A 13,049-nucleotide genomic window follows, 5' to 3' on the forward strand; every position below is an offset into this window, starting at 1 on the left:
TAGAAGAAGAGGGAATATTAGAACCATAATTTAAAAGCGCTTTGGAAGACTTAAGATTGTATAAGGCAGGAGGGATAGACAACATTCTAGTAGAATTTCTAAAACCATTGGGTATGTGGCAATAAAACGGCTGTTCACGTTGATGTGTAGAATGAACGAGGCTGGTGATATACCATCTGCCTTTCCAGGAAAACATCCTCCACATAATTCCGAAGATTACGAGATCTGTCAAGTGCGAGAATTATCGGATAATCAATTTAACAGCTCATGCATCCAAGTTGCTGAAAGTAAGAAAATTAAGGATGTGTTAGATGAAGATGAGTTCGGTTGAGGAAAGGTAGACGCACCAGAGGGAAAATTCTGACGTTTGGATGATAAAGGAAGCAACAAGAAAGAAAAATCAAGACACGTTCGTCGGATTTGTCGACCTGGAAAAAGTGTTCAACAACTTAAAAGGGTGCAATATGTTTGAAATTTGGAGAAAAGTAGGGGTAAGCTATCAGGAAAGACGGGTAATACAAAATGTATACAAGAACCAAGAGGAAACAATAACCATGGAAGACCAAGAACGTAGTGGACGTATTAAAAATGGTACAATATATGGATGTAGACTTTCGCCCCTGCTCTTCAGTCTATACGTCGAAGAAGCAACGACAGAAATAAAAGAAAGATTGATTTCATGGTGAATAGATATCAACGTTAAGATCCGCTAATGACATTGCTGCCCTCAGCGAAAGTGAAGAAGAATTACATGATCTGGTGAATGGAATGAAGAGTCTAATGTGCACAGAGTTTGAATTGAGAGTAAATCGAAGAAATACGAAATAACGAGAAGTAGCAGAAGCAAGAAGGGCGAGAAACTTAACACCATAACTGGTTATCACGAAGTAGATAAAGTTAAAGAATTCTGCTACCTAGGCAGCAAAATAACCCCCGAGGGACGGCGCAAGGAGGATATAAAAAGCAAACTAGCATTGGTAAAGAGGGCATTTCTGACCAAGAGGAAACTACTAGTATCAAAAATAAGCTTCTATCTGAAGAAGAAATTTCTGAGAATGTTCTTTTGGAGCTGAGCATTGTATGCATGGACTGTGGGAAACCTGGAGCAGAAGAGAAGTGTTTGAAATGTGGTGACACAAAGGAATGCTGAAAATTAGGGGGGCTTAGGTGGTTGAAAACTGGGTGGCAAGGAGAGGAATGTTTGGAAAACACTGACAAGAAGAAGGGACAGGATGGTAGGACATTTGTTAAGACATCAGGGAATGAAGACGGAGATTGGGATACATTCAGGAGATAATTGAGGACCTTTGGTTGCAAGTGCTACGCTGATGTGAGAAGGTTGGCACAGGAGGGGAGCTGACGGCGGGTCACATCAAACCATTTAGAACGCTGATGACCTAAAAATAAATTATTGGAGGTACGTTTTCTGTTGCTAGAAAGCACGAAATAGTTACGTTACACATCAGCATATTACGGGCTGTAATTCGGAACCCTCCACTGGCAGAGCGTTGCAAATTGCGTCAGCGAATCGGGAAAGACGACCATCTAACATGCACGTCATTAATAACTCAGCCGATATTGAGAACAGAATAAAAAATTCGGAGCTTTTTTAGGAGTGTCCAAAGTCTTCCACTGCTCTCTAGCTCTGCCATTGCTTGAGTTTGAAAGTTATTGTGTTGAGCGGATATAATGCGCTATTATAACATTGGATTGTATATCGATCGATCCAATTTGCTATGCTGTGCGTAAAGTGCGCGACTGCTTCATTTATGCACTTCAAGATATTACAGCAATAAACATGTTGTTATAAATAAATGTTTCCAATTCAATTGCTCAAGTTAGGTGAAGCCTCTGTGCGTTATGTCAATAATGTCCTAGATAAAAGTGCCATCCCGTGCAGACTGTTGAATATTTTATCTTCATTTTCGGAAACAAATTCAAGTTACGTACACAGAAAGGACAAACACTCTTATATATTTTCGATTACAGTGATTCGTATTGTGAGGTATATAACAACCAGTGTCATTTTTCTTTCCTCCAGTTCGGAAATACAGAGAGCGGGGCACAATAGGGTTGTCACGGCTTTGTCAGACCTTCGATATTCGTCCTTAACTCTGCTTCAGAACTCATCATGTGATTTAGAGGACGGCATTATTTTTCACGCGCAATGGTCCGCAGTGAGCCCATATCTGGGGGCATTTTAGCAGAAGCTATAACGCATTTATTATACTCCACTTCCCTAAGAGCGCACCATCAATCACTTATTCGCTCCTGAGCCAGTACTTGTCCGAAGAACTTTTCTTTGTTGCGGTATCACTCGGATTTGCAGCTCCCAAAACCGACAAAGAAGTAAAGAACTACCTTGTGAACATTGAAGATCGATTAGGCTATTATTATATTCGTTCGTAAATTTAATGTAACCGTATACGAAGCAAACCTGATAACTAGGTGACAAAAAAAAATTAATAGACTTATTTGAGACTCATCATGGATATAGCACTAACAGGAGGTTTTAAATCTTTAATTACACACTATCTCCTTGAAATGGGATGAGGAATAAAATTGGAACTTGTCGAGTTGAGAGGGTATGTGATATTATTTCCTGGATTCGTGCACTGAATCGTTTGGGAAGGGTTTCAGTAAGCCGTTGATCGGCGAGAGTACATCAGTATCGCGCAGACAGTGCGTTGAGACAAGTGCCATATGTCGACAAGCACTGCCTTATTGAAAACTGTCACTACGATATCGTCCCATGAAAGCTAACACATCGGGGAGAGTATATTCGTTACGTATCATTGTGTTGTCTGAGTTCTATGAGTCACACCAGCTGTGACCTGAGGTCATATGATAATGACCCACACTATGATCCCATGAGCAACACCCCAAACCACTGAAAGACCCAAGTAGCCACCATAGTCGCTGACTATGATAACCAAGGTAGTGCAGAAGCGAAGTTCATCGCTGAACACAATGGGATGGCATTCACCAGCAGTCCTTGACTCTGTGTCTAATGGAACCAATCCAAACACAGATGTTTGTGTAGTGGTGTCAACGGCAGCTTACACATGGAGCTGTAATTATATAGTCAGGTTGCTATTGGTCTCCGACCAGTGCTGCAGAATGACACAGAATGTCGCAGGGATACCATTACTTGTTTTCAGGTAAAGGGCCCAGACGTAAATGGGTTTTGATGTGCTAGGTGTACGATACAAGAATCATTCTTTGTGTCCGTCAGATGTGGTCAACCGAACTTTGACGAAGAGCTGTGTGTCCTCAAATGCTCATGCCGCCCAAACCCGAGGTATCGTCACGTCGGAATGCCCCACAAACCTGGGTTTAGCACAATATACATAAATGACCTTGTGGATGACATCGGAAGTTCACTGAGGCTTTTTGCGGGTGATGCTGTGGTGTATCGAGAGATTGTAACAATGGAAAATTGTACTGCAATGCAGGAGGATCTGCAGCGAATTGACGCATGGTGCAGGGAATGGCAACTGAATCTCAATGTAGACAAGTGTAATGTGCTGCGAATACACAAAAGATAGATCCGTTATCATTTAGCTACAAAATAGCAGGTCAGCAACTGGAAGCAGTTAATACCATAAATTATCTGGGAGTACGCATTAGGAGTGATTTAAAATGGAATGATCATATAATGTTGATCGTCGGTAAAGCAGATGCCAGACTGAGATTCATTGGAAGAATCCTAAGGAAATGCAATCCGAAAACAAAGGAAGTAGGTTACAGTACGCTTGTTCGCCCACTGCTTGAATACTGCTCAGCAGTGTGGGATCCGTACCAGGTAGGGTTGATAGAAGAGATAGAGAAGATCCAACAGAGAGCAGCACGCTTCGTTACAGGATCATATCGTAATCGCGAAAGCGTTGCGGAGATGATAGATAAACTCCAGTGGAAGACTCTGCAGGAGAGACGCTCAGTAGCTCGGTACGGGCTTTTGTCAAAGTTTCGAGAACATACCTTCACCGAAGAGTCCAACAGTATATTGCTCCCTCCTACGTATATCTCGCGAAGAGACCATGAGGATAAAATCAGAGAGATTAGAGCCCACACAGAGGCATACCGACAATTCTTCTTTCCACGAACAATACGAGACTGGAATAGAAGGGAGAACCGATTGAGGTACTCAAGGTACCCTCCGCCACACACCGTCAGGTGGCTTGCGGAGTATGGATGTAGATGTAGATGTAGATACGGCCAGCCGGCCAAATGGAGTTCCACACTAACGCACCTTCCAAATTATGATAATGCTATCTGATTCGTTCACGTGGCAGTTCCGTGTCCTCCACAGTGATCAACATCTGACGCTGTTCACACTCCTTTGAGACTGAGGTGATAAAAGTCATGGGATACCTCCAAATAGGATGTCATGGGATGCTTCCCAATACGGTGTCGAACCTCGTACTCCCTGGGGCAGTGCAGCAACTCGACGTGCCATTGATTCCACAAGTAGTTGGAAGTCCCCTGCAGAAATACTGAGCCATGCTTTCTCTGTAGCCGTCCATAACTGCGGAAGTGTTGTCGGTGCACGAATTGGCCTCTCAATTATCTCCCGTAAATATTCGATGAGATTCATGTCGGACGATTTGGGTGGCCAAATCATTCACTCCAATTGGTGAGAACGTTCTTGAAAGCAATCACGAACAGTAGTGGCCCTGTGACACGTTTGGGGCCATCAGTGGCTACAAATGGTCTCCAAGCAGTCAAACGTAACCATTTCCAGTCAATTATCTGACCGGCCGCGGTGGCCGAGCGGTTCTAGGCGCTTCAGTCTGGAACCGCGCGACCGCTACGGTTGCAGGTTCGAATCCTGCCTCGGGCATGGATGTGTGTGATGTCCTTAGGTTAGTTAGGTTTAAGTAGTGCTTTCTAGGGGACTGATGACCTCAGATGTTAAGTCCCATAGTGCTCAGAGCCATTTTTTCAATGATCTGTTCAACTGGACCAGAGGATTCAGCCTATTCCATGTACACAGCCCACACTATTATCGATCCATCACCATCTTGCACTGTGTATTGTTGACAAATTGGGTCCATGGCTTCCTCGGGGCCTGTGCGACACTCGAACCCTACCATTGGCTCTTACCAACTGAAATCGCGATTTATCAGACCAGGCCAAGAATTTCCTGTCGCCTAGGGTCCAACCGACATGATAACTACCCCAGGAGAGGTGCCATATCGTGCTGTTGGCAGACGTGTCACTACTCTACTGCCGCAGCCAATTAACTCCAAATTTCGCTTCACTGTCCTAACGGACTCGTTCGTCGTACGTCCCACATTGATTGCTGCGATTATTTGACGCAGTGTTGCTTGTCTGTTAACACTGACAACTCTACCCAAACGCCGCTGTTCTCGCTCGTTAGGTGAAGCCCGTCAGCCTCTGGGTTGTCCGTGACGAGAGGTAAAGTCTGAAATTTGGTATTCTCGGCAGCCTCTTGACACTTTGGATCTCAGAATATTGAGTTCCCTAACGATTTCCGAAATGAAATGTCTGATGCGTGTATCTCCAACTAACATTAGGAGTTCAAAGTCTACTAATTTCGTGCAAATGCATTTCCCTTTTATATCTCGTATACGTGATACTACCGACATCTGTATATGTGCCGACTCCTGTCCTCAGTGTGTACCTTACCAGATCCAGTAATAACACTAAATACGAACAACATTAATGCGCTCTGGTCACCGTTATAAATATTACCGAGAACCGTAATTTTAATAATTTATAGAAATATCGATGGTGTTACGTGTACGACGTGAGAATGTCTCCTGGGTGCATCAGTTTGACAGACAGAGTAAATTGACGGAATTTAAAAATTTAAAATACCTTCTTCATCTATTTATTAAGTGGTGCAACCTCACTTTAAAGCTGTAACACAACAAGTCAAGTATCAAAGTTAGGTTGTATTTCAGGCAGCATGACTCACTGCGCACAATTTACACAGACTTACAACGAACTTTTCATGTAATTTCAAATCTTTTTTTAACTTTTTCTCACTGACATCTCCTACAAAATAATTAAAAATAAAAATAAAAATTATCGCTTAGTACATTTTCTCTGTTCATGCGGGAAAATTTCAGAATGAGGAATCATGTTTTAAACATATTACTTCTTTGCTACCTACTCTATTCGCAAAACGTTTTGCGCAGAGTATGCACATGTATCGCTGAATATTCTTGCAAAATTATATCATCACTGTACGACACACAGTCCAACAGTTGTGTCTCAAACATTGAGACGCAGGTTAGCAAGACCATACTCATCCAGAGTTTGATAATGAGAACTTCTGTAGTATTATAATTACAACATAATCTGTCCGCCTCCGTAGCGTAGCGGTAGCGTTACCGACTACCACGCAGGGGGCCCGGGTTCGATTCCCGGCAGGGGACTGGGTGTTGTGTGTCCTTCATCATCATTTTCATCATCATTCACTCGCAAGTCGCCGATGTGGCGTCAACTAGAAGAAACTGGCAATACGGCGGCTGAACTTCCCCGAATGGGGCCTCCCGGCCGACAATGCCATACGATCATTTCATTTCACATTAACTCATTTGGAAAGTAGCCTTTGAAGCCGTTTTATACATGGAAGTTATAGAATCTAGGTGAGGGAATACGGATTATCGTCTACGTGAGAGCTTCATCAGCGTCACTTAGCAGTTACCTTTCATACCGTTGTAAGTAAGTGATAGTTCGCAGGAAGCTGTTATACTAACGAGGGAAATGCACATTCCTCCCTCTACCACTGCCCTCCCGTCTCTCTCTGTCTGCTTTGCCATTTGTCAACGACAAGTGGTACCACAATGCTACCGCCATATTTCACAATGACAAAGCGTACGCTTCATCGATCATACCCACACACAAGTGTAAGTGTCGTGCGTGCGACCGACGGCGATGTACGTGATTTTTCTTGCTTGTCGGCTCTCAGCGAAGATATCTATATCACATCACCGCGGTACTCAAGCCCGAAGACGCCCCTTTAAAGCACTTGACGCTGCTGATAAGAGACAGTGAAGGCATAGGTGACACGTAATGAAAGAAAACAACAAGGCGTCTCCCATTCGTGACTATACGACTAGTACGCAATAAGAGCAAATGGAGCCTACTACACAAACTGACAAGTAACTGTCATAGAAGAAGAGTCGATGTCCTGTTATTCACTCACATTCTTTCAAAATTTTCTCGAAGAAAGCAAAAAAGCAATTCCTACCGGATCCCTTTTGTTCATTCAATAAACGATGCCGTAGACATATTCGATGTGTATAAATTTCTCTAGTTTCCAGGACATCCAGTAACCACCGAATAGTAGCTACATGGGGTACGCTTATTAGTGGCAAACCATGTTTCCGCTGTTTCAAATGATGCGCTAACGCGCAAGAATTGTTAGGATAGATGTGCTCTCTACATCGAGTTGAAAAATCTGTATCTGTCTTACCAATGTAAAATCTCCCATGGTCCCCACATTGTATCTTACACACTCCAGATGTACTAAAAATGTTATGCAGCTTCTGCCCTACATCATGGCTCAACGGCAGATATGCATTCGCAAGACATTATCTTTTTTTTTAACGCGTTAGTAGTTTTTTCACAATGAGAGCCAATGTAAGTTACTTGTTGTGTGTTTGCCCTTTTTATTTCTGAGTGGGTTATTTTTCTATTTTATAGAATCAGTCAATGTACGGATACTTCTTGCCTTGTATCCATTAGCCACACGCACCTGAATAATAACGTGCAATTCTTTGTGTCTATCATCCTGTATCATACCGACTTTCAGAAGTTTATATACCACACAGCAATAATATGCTCGTTTGTAGGCCGTAGGCTGGCGTGAGTCGCTGTTAATAATGATATATGCTGGTTTACAAAAAATTTCAAAATCAAGCTTTCTTCCTTACCTAGTGATCATAATGTCTAAATAATTTATAGATTCGTTCGAGCTCAGTTCTAGACAATGGAATATTAGGATGGATGGAAATGAAATATCTACCCAAATTGTTAATCTCATCGCCATCATCTTCATAGTCGATAAACATATCAGCATAACGTTGATACTACAAAATAGTGGGTACAAACTCAATTCAAGGTGAAAAATCGACTCTCCAAATTATTAACAAAGCTCTCTGCCAAACTAGCAGTGTTGGCTGAGTATATTTGTAACTGAAGAAGAAAGAAGTTTTTTGTGCTGCAGGAAATTTTTAGGAGTGTTTTATTTACCGGTAAGCTTGAATATAAATTAACAATGTTGGGAGAAGCTAGCCAGTCACGATTGTGATCTTATCTGTGAGGTCATACAAATTTTTAACAGTAAACACATTACGAAAAGTACATTACAATTTTAATTTTTTGTTTCAAAATCAATTGAGGCTCAAACAGTCGTTAACAGTCGGCTTTATGGGACGATTTTCCTTATGGGACTTCACTTGGGACCTAAGTTCCTGAATGTTTGGATGCATCATCAATATAATTTTCTTATTATTACTGGCAGTAAATTAATATCACTCTACTCAACAAATGTTTTTAGATCATTTTGAAACTTTTCAATAGGATGTTTAAATAAAATAATATGTGCATCGTTAAAAAATTTCACAGTTTTCACGATTGAGACTTCGATTACTTAGCAATTCCACTCACAGACTTCGTCACCACTATCGTACTTTCCTTTAACTTCTCACTTATATGCGGAGCAATACGCTGATTAAGACCTTCGTTCAGAATATTGGTTTCATCAACAGATAAAATGATGTTAGTCAGACTGACTAACCTAGCAGCACACTTACAACTATATGTCTTACAGAGGCTCACAGCATTACTGTAGTTACCGAGTTTATACTGTTTCCTACGAAATAATATACAGAATTCTTTCAGTACGTTTGGTGTTAAAAATGGCAGAACGAGGGGAATTATTTAACGAAACATTAATTAAAACGAAGCGGATGATATTAACACAAAACCATAATGACACAGTTTCATAAAAGATTACAATATAGGTATGGAAGGTAACATAGTTACATAAGCAATTACAGTTAAGGCACTGGTAACATTTTTTTTTACCCAAGGATATATAATAGCAAAAATATGTACATATAATAAAAGAATGTGACATATCAACATCAAAATGCAGAACATATTTTTTATACCGGGAGGTTACACGTTGGGGCTAGGGATTGTCATGGTTATTTCAACTGAATACCTGTCGAGTTAGAGACGGTCTAAGAGTGAAATGCTGTCCTTCTGTTTTGTATTTACACAAACTGACGCTGTGAGTGTTGATTCTGTCTGTGTGGTTTCTCAGTTTCTTACTTGGTACTGTCAATTACTTCTGCTGTGCATAGCCGAATCGTAATTTTGGAATTTTATGTGCTATGTGAAACATGTCAAACATTATGTCTCCTTCAGTATTACTATTTTTTATGCCTTACCTTAGTCTCCTTTCTTTCGGATGCGCTATGGAATAAATGTTACACCTTAAGTAACTTTTACGATTCTCTTGCAACTTATCTTACTCTCTCTTCTTCTCTTCCATCCCTTACACCCTCCCCCCTATTGACGTAAGTGTCGTCTATCCGAATCGATGTTAACTTATTTTCTCAGTGCAGAGGGTTCTATGTTCTGGTATATGGTAGCTTCTTGTCACACTTCGACACTACACCCTACTACAATCCTTTTTGGATTGAAGTTAGGCCCGCGTATTAGGAATGGTCTACAGTTTATTCTGTGCGATATGTGTAATGATATGGACACAAAGCACTTAGTTCCTACAATATTTCAGCTTTTATATATACAGTGTTCATACACGTGTCGGTATCTAGGTTCTGACATAGTAACGAAAACTTTTTTAGTGATCCAGAAAAACATTTGCTTTGTTACAATTCTAATCTTGGACCACAATGTTTATTTGTAATCAGGTATTTGATTTACGGTTGGTAAACTGAGTAGAAACGTGCTGCATTATATATATCACCTAATCACATGTAATGGTGCAGTCAAATGGCTTATGATTTTGATCGCACTATCACATGTAATAGGGTGACATATATCATGTAACACGTTTCTACTTGGGTCTGAAGAAGGTCATTACCACCCGTAAATTGATTACCTGGTTATAAATAAACATTTTGGTCGAAGAATGTAATTATAATAAAGCAAATTTTACTTTCTGTTTTTACACTGTCTTATGATTACTCAATCATTACCGCTGCGTTAAGTTTATTCCATGTTTCTCCTGTTTCTAAAGATGGCAAGATATGCATATAATTTTATTGCAGTATTCTGGGTTCAGCAGAGCTTCCAAATTACTTATTTTATCATAGCATGTGTATAAGATTCTTTTTACTTTCTCTCATTTCACGCTTTAACGTTGGTAAGTCATATGCCTTTGTAGTGCGTATGTATCAGTTTTCATTTATACTACTGTGTATGGCTGGGTAAAGGAAGTGCCTCTATTGTTAATTGGCTGTGTAAGTATATCACATGACATTCCACTGTTGTAATCGTTTGTGAAATTATGTCATAATTTTTCTACATTTATACCTTGCACTTTATTTTATTTTAAATTTCAGTTAATATTGCCTCTAGTTCTGTTATTTTTAACAGCTATTATTCGTGTTTTTGTGGTTTCACACGTCAATGACTTTCAAGTTCAGTTAGTATGTAATCGATCTGTTCTTCGCATGCTCTCCTAATGGTTGTGCTCTTTGATGGCCAGCTACTGTCTGTATGGTTCGTAATGCCATCTGATGGCCGCAGCTGTTTTCCTTACCACTATGATCTCGACGAATGATCAGTTTCACATCTGACTTCAGAAATAAGAGAGCCGTATTTTCTGTACGTTATGTCCCCACCTTTGTGTTTCATGCTTTGATATTTCTTTCTAATTATTGGTGGAAACGGCTTCCCAAAGGTCACATATTTTCCTGAGGGATCCTTCTTATAAGGCATTTACTTATTTTTACTACAACTGCGTCTGACTAATCGAAACATGTAAATAAATTAATTTGCGACCAATCATTTTATTGATGATTTTTAATTCACATGGTGGATTTGAGAATTGTGTATATCATGAGACGTGCTTGCGGCAGTACGACTGATACCGAACCACATGAAGTAATAGAAAATGTACTCACATCAAAAATCGGTGGTATTCAGGTTAGCTATAAGATGATGTATGTTTCAATACCCACTGATAATAAACGCTCTAACCACAGATGACAGGCGGTAATGCGCCACACAGGTTAGATAAAAATAAAAGATAAATAAATAAACAAGAAATTCATAGTAGCAGCGTTTTTCTACTTTTAAGTAACAAAAATGACACGCATCAGACGTAATTTACAGCACAGAAAAGCGTTTGACAATTTTTACTTTTTTATTTTATTTGTTTCTTTGCCTCAGGTCATACTGACTATCGCGTAAGTAGTCAAATATCCAGATAAGCATTTTTTATCTCCTTTAGCGGTGCTACCTCAAGTCCAAGAACAACGTCGGCCGGTTTGTACATTCTGATGCGGTATAGAATAAGTCAAATCAGCCGTAAGTGTCCTAGCTATCGAACTTCCACCAGCACTCTAGAGGATGGAGGAAGAGATCAAGATGGAATTCTAGTTCGGTTCTACAAATAGTCCTCTTCGCCCCTGGCCACTCACTTAGGTTACATTTATCGCGAATCTCTCACCCAGCCCAAAGTTCCAAGTGACTGGAACTAGGTTCAGCTAATTCCTGTACATAAGGAGCGCAATCGAATGGACCCGCAAGATTACAGACCAATAACTTTAACAAAGGTTTTCTGCTGGATTAGAAGTTCGAATATAATAAATTTCCTATAAATCTTCTATCCACGAATCAGCACGGTTTTAGAAAGCATCGCTCATGTAAATCTCAGCTGCTAACGATGGATGAAAGGCAACAGACAGATTACACATTTATAGATTTTTCTAAATGAAATTTACATGATGTTACAGTGCAGACTGTAAGTGGGATAGGTTTACAGATACAAGAGTGGCTCAAAGACTTCTTAAGTAATAGAATCGAATATACCGTATTCGATGGCGAGTAGTCATCAGAGATAGAGGCACTGTCAGGAGTGCCCTAGGGGACTGAGAAACTGTGATAGGACTGCTTTTATTCACTATATACATAAATGGTCTGGAGGACGGGGTGGAAAGCAATCTGCGGTTATTTGCTGATGATGCAGTGGAGTACGGGAAGATGTCGAAGTTGAGTGACTGTAGGAGGATACAAGATGACTCAGACAGAATTCCTAGTTGTTGTGACGAATGGCAACTTGTTCTAAATGTAGAAAAATGTAAGTTATTGCGGACGAGTAGGAAAACAAGGGCGTAATGTTGGGATACAGCATTAGTAGAGCACAGTCACGTCATTTAGTTATCAGGGCGTAAAGTTGCAAAGCGATATGAAATGGATCGAGCATTTAAGATTTGTGGCAGGAAATGCGAATATTCGACTTCGGTTCGTTGGGAGAATTTTAGGAAAGTATGGTTCATCTGTAAACGAGACCGCATAAAGAACATTAGTGTGACCCATTCTTGAGTACCGTTTGCTTGTTTGGGATCCGCACCAGGTAGGATTAAAAGAAGACGTACGGTTGCTGGATTTGTTACCTATAGTTCCGAAAAACATGTAAGTATTTCGGAGACGCTTCAGGAACTGAAATGGTAAACCCGAAAGGAAAGGTAACGTTTTTTGTTGAGTAAGAATGCTGAGAAAATTTAGATAACTGGCATTTGAAGGTGACTCCAGAACAATTCTACTACCCCACCACCAACATACTTTTTGCGTAAGGACCACGAAAATAAGACACCAGAAATTAGGATTCATACGAAGGCATACAAGCAGTCGTTTTTCCTTCGCTCTATTTGAGCATGGAACAGGAGAGGAAATATCTAGTAAAGATACAGAGTATATTCCGTCACGCATCGTACGGTGGCTTGCGGCGTATGTATTAGATTAGAAAAAAAGCCTATAACAAGGTCAGAGTAGGGAAGGGCACGTCGAAGCGATAACAGCTGCTCGTAAAT

The sequence above is a fragment of the Schistocerca piceifrons genome, chromosome 1, assembly GCF_021461385.2.
Source record: "Schistocerca piceifrons isolate TAMUIC-IGC-003096 chromosome 1, iqSchPice1.1, whole genome shotgun sequence".
Lineage (NCBI taxonomy): Eukaryota > Metazoa > Arthropoda > Insecta > Orthoptera > Acrididae > Schistocerca > Schistocerca piceifrons.